Genomic DNA, 6,926 nt, shown 5'->3' with positions numbered 1-6,926 from the left:
TGAAAACTGTGATTTCTTGTGTAGCTGTGATACTAAAACATGGCTGTTCACCTTTCAGTTTTGCATTGGTTGCTGTATCATAATCAAACATGTAGATACAACTGAGATTTATACCTCATAAAATGTTACTGGTTAAGTGTCAAAATTAGATGAGATACAATTACACAGCCTGACACTTTATCTTAGAATCTTAACTGATAAGCACGCTCAGTGTTTTCACTAGGAAGTCACTGCTAAAATGCTACATTTCATTGCTGAAAAGACATTAATTTACAGCAGCCTGTAAACTACTGAAGAGTTGCTCCCTGTACCCTTTGTGCTTCCAAAACTCCCTTTCAAGCCACCAATAACATTCAAGTTAATGGGAGTTTTGAGCCAACAAGGGATGCAGATGAACACCTATATTGGGTAAACAATGTAGCAATTTATACAGCAGCATTTCTAAATTTTCAACATGCAATCGTAGGTAGAGAGAGAGAAAAGATAAAGATGGCATGCACTGCAGTGATATGTCATTGTGCTTATGTCTGGTGGAGAATACTATGGCATTTTCACCTGGGAAAATATACATGTTAGCCCCAGAAGACTCAAATATCCTGTATTAATGAAGCCATCAGTCACTAGGTAGCAAAGAATATCCCAAAAGAGGGAAGAAGTTTGTCTGTTCATAGCTTATAGATATTGAAGCTGAAGAGAATTACAAAGGCACAATACAAGCCTATATTTCTTATAAATTATATATATTCATATATTTTTGCTCAAACTACCTCTAGATATTGAATGATAAAATAATAACTGAAAATATGTTAATTCAAAGTTAAGCATTAAAAATAAATGATTGATGGAGAAGATAATTGATTAATTGCTACATTTCTGCAGTTCCTGGGTGGTAAGCATGTCCACCTCTCCTCTGTTGGCTGACAAAGCCCATTAAGAAATTCAAGAATATGGTGATCTACCAAGAAAACTGAAAGAATACCAGCCAATAGACAGAATGGTTTTATGCATCTGAAAAGTAGTCAGTAAGTGGCTACCAGAGCAATCTTGCCCACTGCAACAGCTTTACCTTTGGCTCAGAATCCACTGAGACCCAGAAACAGTAACAGGAAATTCATATCCATTTTCATGCAAGGACGTTGCAAAAATAATTTTTGAACATAATATTTTGGTGAAGTTTAGCACTTAAAGTATTGAGCAGAGCAGAGCAGAGATTGTACTAGCATATCATAAAAAGCATTTCTCAATTTTTCTATTCATAGCTACACAAGATGCATATCATTTTCATCACCAAATGACTCACAACTCAGAAAATAAAGCAAACATAGCAATACTGCTGCTGTTAGACTTGCGAAAGAAAATTACACCTACTCTTGTGTGATGAAGTAACACAGCAACTATGGAGGCAGCCTGTCTCAGGCCCAGCTGAGAGAATGTGGACACTTTATAAAGGTGAAAAGGTGCAAATTACAACATTCATATTTTTTAACCTCAGGTGTTTCTCAGCTTGCAACAAGAATTGGTACAATCATTGCTATGATTTGGTACCAACAGTTAATGAAGAAGAATAGCAAGTTGAACTAGAACAAGGTATGTGTATGGTGCAAGCCTGAGGTAGAACCCCCTATAAATGGGGTTTACTCATCCTAGACAGTAACACTGTCTGCAGGGAGCTGGTCTATCTAAAACTGGGTACTTCCTCATCTCCAAACCAGGATGTGAAATAATATACAGAAAGCTCACAAAAAAACGTAAACTGACATTTCTCACAATCCTAAATTACGAGCTGCTAGATTTATTCTTTACAGCTCTTAGGAAAGGAATGTTTAGCCATCCCTAGAAAGTACATACATTAATACTTGAGTTACGACCTCATAGCTGAATTTAAGGGCAGCATATGCTATTGCTGGTGTTGATTCATCTATGCAATGGTTTCTTCATATGCTGCTTTAAATGAATGGATCTCTTTGTGCTGTCAAGGAGTGAGAGAGCCCATTTAACAAACAAAGGCTAGAACTTCTAGGCAGGGGTAAATGTCCCAGAAATGTTCAAACAAGTGAATTCAAGTTACACCTGTTTATAAAAAGGAAGTAAAGAAGAGAATAGCAAACTATGGGGCAGAAATCTTATGTTTTAGATTGAGGGATTCAGAAAATAATCTGGAAGTCACACACACACAAATTCTTAAAGGTTGTGTTATTCTTGTCCATGCTCATATGAGGCTCCAATAAATAGACTTTTGTATACAGGGAAGTAAGGCTAAACATAAACCCTTGAATTCATCCCACCTAATTTTAGGCCCTTACAACCATGCAGGATTCATCAACTGAGAGAGCAATTGATGCCATAATATGATCTTCTGGAGGCATCTTTTTTTCTGTCCTCCAGTGACTTGCTGAGGAAACCTAGGCTGCTAATTTTAAGGCTGCTAAAGTTAGGGTAGGATGAATCAGGCCACAGGGTGGAATACAAACAAATATGGTCTAGTGGTATGATAATATCATTACAAAACATAGTCTGTAATAACATTAATGTCTGAAGCTCCAGCCCACCTATGCTTTGTAGTAAATGACCCATATGATCCATGTCTTTGCAACTCTCCAGTCTTGCCAGGAACTTTTTCAAAATGAAACAATGAAACTTGATTTTATGACCTTTATGTGAATTTCCCATGTTTGGTCCTTAGACAAGGAGGCTTCTTTGAACACAGAGAACCCCAGGAGTTGTGCTACGTGGGCCTTCAGAGGCACTTTCTGCGGGGGAGGATTTCTCAATGTACAAATGCAACATCAGAGCTGTATTTTGGCACAAGAAAACTAATACCACCAAACCTCTCAGCACTTCAACTGCTGTGGGAAGTAGCTGTATTATTTCAAAAAGGATTTTTAGGAAAGGGAAGCCTTCAGTGGAAGGTCTGTTTTCTGATGCAGTCAAAGGGCTTCAAGTAAAGTTGTATTCATGGTGCAACTCCTTTGAAGGGTTGCAGCTAAGAGAATGAATACACCCCGAAGCAAGACTCTAAGTCATTTGGAAAGCGATCCTTGTCAGGCAGCTTGTTGGCTCTCTCATCAACACAGACTGCTGCCCTTCTGAAATGATTTATGAGGGTGTTTTTAAAAGTTACAAACAAGGTCTGGAGAAGTTTGCAGTTGGAATGATTATTCATCCTAACATAAGACACCACATGGCTGCATATTTATGAGACTGGGGGAATTCTCTATTGCCATGCTTTTGAACTCTTTCAGTATAACATGGATTGGCTCTTCGCAGTAGCTGTCAATAATAAAGATCAAGCCCTCTCTGAGGAGAGGTACAGCTGTTCTGAAATACACAAAGTTTACAAGACTCCCGGTATTATCAATATTAATGCTTAAGGTCAGAGGCAGTATCAAGATTTCTCTATATTTTCTACATTAATATTTATATTGACATTTAATTCCTGCTGATTTGGAATATTACTGAGGTTTTCTTTAATTAAAGACTAGAGTTTGAACACTAGTTCCACTTACGATGTTTAAAGTCATTCTTTGTCTAAAACATACTTACCTAATTATTCAAATGTGACCTGCAAATACTTCTCTTTAATTGGGATTATTGGTCTGTTGCTCTCTGTAAAGGACTGAAGTAATCTGCAGAAACATTTTTTTGACTTCAGCAATACAAGGAGTTTATCTACAATCTGGCTTGGAGGTTTGAGGAATATTTATTGCAAGTACCCAGAGTTTTATGTGAAAGGGTGAAGGTGCGAAGTCACTAACAAAGACTGCCTTTATTCAAAAGGTTAACCTAGTCATTTAAACTATCAACAAAAACGAATAGAACACAATTTAAAATGATCTACGTAAGAATCCCTTTCAACTTTCTCAAGTCATGTTGCCAGCTTTTTTACTGTTTTCCAGTCATAAAGTCTTTCAGTCTAGACAGGATTTGAGTTTCTGATGTCAGGAACAAGCAAAGAACACATACATATTTTCAGGTCTTTGTTGTATATCATAAAATAGCAATATAAATGGTGGAGTTCAGAGTTGGTTTTTTTTTCCTCTTCCTCAGTAAACAGACAAAGAATGAAATTCTCCTAAAGACACTGCCTCACATAAAGCTTGTGGGAGCTGGGGACAAGGGCACAATATAGAGAAAGTGCTTCTGTACCTCCTCCATACCCCGGAGCTGGGTTTCTGTTCTGGCATCAACACAGAAGTGCAAAGAAGAGACACCAGAGGAGAAGCTAGTGCAGCTATACTTAGTGCAAGGAAGCCTGTGGACTGGAAAATCTCTCTGAGACAGGCTGCTGAGGTCCCGTAGCCTGCCTTGGGCTGGGGACACTTGGAGGAAAGACTCTCCCTCGTGTAATTCCCTGCACAGAGTCAGGCTTTGCATGGGCACCTTGTAGGCTGAAAGGCCACATTGCACACCCTGCACTGGGTCATGAAACGTGCTAAACTGCAGCTAAAATCTAACCCCAAGCTCTCCAAAAGATATGAACCGGGTTGAATTCTCTTATGTTACAGTTGATATTCCTGTAAATGGCTTATATATTTGCTGTTTGAAATAAATTCTGAAACCACTAAGCGTGCTTAGCAAGGCTTTAACTATATGTGAACAGCAAGTTTTGATGACAGAACAAGTATTATTGTAGTATATAATACACATGGCTGTACAATCAAAAGCCACCCCTTGCTTCAAAACAAGAATTTACAGTATTAAGCAATGGTGACAAGGTTTCTTACACAAAACCTACAGGAATTTACAGAATATGCATGGATCACTGAAATTATAATGCCAGCAGTAAAGAAAAAAAATACATCTCTACATAGAATATCTTGTGCAGTGTGAACAAAATTGACAATAGTTTACCAATGCTTTAAGTAATTCAGATAAATACAATAACCCCACCAACTATCAAATCTTCCTCCTCTCCCCACCAGAAATGAGTGTTTGCCAGATGCATGTATAGCAGGTCGTAAAAAGTTGTTTTGTTTTTGTGGTTTTGGGCAAACATGCACAAAATAGATGCACCACAATATTTCTGCACAGGGATACTTGCCACAAAAAAGTCCTCCAAACTGGTCTTTAGACATATGCAGCATTTTGATTTACATTTCTCTAATAGCCACCACAAGGCTAAAATGTTTCTTCTAAGGATTATTTTTTATTTTTGTCCTGAAAGAAAAATGTTACTTCATTCTCAAATAATAGAGTGCTCCAGCTTCCACTTTGCTCATGCCACTGTTCAAGTCTGTCTTTCAGGCCTTGTTTAGGAATTTATATTACTCTCCTTAACCGTCAATGTAAATGCAAATCAAACAAAAACTAGAAGTTAGTTAGAAAATGAGAATAGAGCTGGGAACAGTTTGCAAACACTTTTAAAGGTCATGTTTGTAGCTGGTATTTTAAAAAAACACTTGCTTTCCATTTTCGCTAAACAATTCAATGTGCTGTGTGTTCTTATTGGAGATGGACTTTGACGTCAGCTGGACAGGCACTTGGACTTTACCCATCTGTAACAAAAGGTGCAGCCTGTGGATATTACAGCCCCTTGTCTATAACCTTCTCTCTAGACCAAGAAACCTAACCCTCATGCCGTCTCTCTGCTGGGGTGTAAGACTGCAGGCTGCACCTCCACATTAAAAAAGAGAGTAGCTACTGAATCGTAGCCATCAGTTTTGTTGCTGTCTGCTGCTAATGAACTTATCATTGATTACATGCTTTTCAAATTCTCGTAGTAAATTATATCTTTAGTAAATTTCTACTTCAACTAAGTATGCTTTATTTGGATTTTATTTTCTTCCATTCTGCATGGCAAATATCAGCTTTTGTTTCAAGTGATTTTATGCGATTTACAAATCATCTCATCTAATGCATAAGCCTCCGAGATGCTAACTTTCCTCATCTCTAACACTGAGGACTCTCAGGATCTTGCACAGCCACGCCTTGTTTGTTATTATGCACAATGTCTCTAATGAAATAAACTCTCTATAGTAAGACTCTATTTATGGATGGGAACAACTTTTCGTATGTTTACTGGGAAAACTTCTTATTTTTGTGCAAACATCTGGCATAGTACAATTAATGAGAAAATCCAAATGAGAGAGAAGAAAACACCAAGATTAAACAACAGAAATAAAGCCTACAAATATCCAGTTTATCCAGTTGATAATTTGGCTCCTCACTGATCAGAGCAGCATTCTGTAGTAAAAACTGTTCATATCCAAAATGATTATTGATGATTTTAGTTGATAAGGACAAACATGGTTTTGGTCATGGTTACTGTTAAAATTCCCTCCTATTCTGAGGAACTGTAAATATGTCTGTAACAGACCAAACTTTTAAATTGTATCATTTCTTTTCTAGTACACCAGGGGATTGAAAAAATGTGCAGTCTTTCAAAAACCCCATATTTTCAGCTGATTCCCTATGAAAACTAATGCTATACTGCCAGAATTTTTGTCAGTAAAATTAAGCCTCATGTTCTGGCATTGTAAAATCTTAGGGGAGTCCCCAGACCTAACTGCAAGAAAGCAGACTGTAAAACTTCTTAAGAGAATAGTGACATAGCGTAAGAATATCTTGTTACAGAATGAAGAGTTGGGTGCACTTTGCAGATATATTATCCAGTACTTCATTACCAGACTCTGTGAACAAGCCTGCTGGACCACTCGGTTACGCCTCTGCGAGACACAAGCGCAGCCTCTTACACAGCTAAGGGGCACAGTGAGCCATCCATTAGATACAGTGAAAACACAGAGCACACGAAGGAAATTTGTGAATTGAGCTCTTACAAAGTCGCACGTATCAGATGTTAGGAAATCCACTTTTTGGGATGTGGAAGGAGCTTTCAACATAAAGTCCAGTTGTACTATTCATAGCAAGGATGTAGTAAATCTTGTTTTGATCTGATTTCCCCAAAAGCATGTCTTTCAGCAAATATT

The sequence above is a fragment of the Apteryx mantelli genome, chromosome Z (genome assembly GCF_036417845.1).
Source record: "Apteryx mantelli isolate bAptMan1 chromosome Z, bAptMan1.hap1, whole genome shotgun sequence".
NCBI classification, from domain to species: domain Eukaryota; kingdom Metazoa; phylum Chordata; class Aves; order Apterygiformes; family Apterygidae; genus Apteryx; species Apteryx mantelli.
This window is presented reverse-complemented; position numbering follows the sequence as displayed.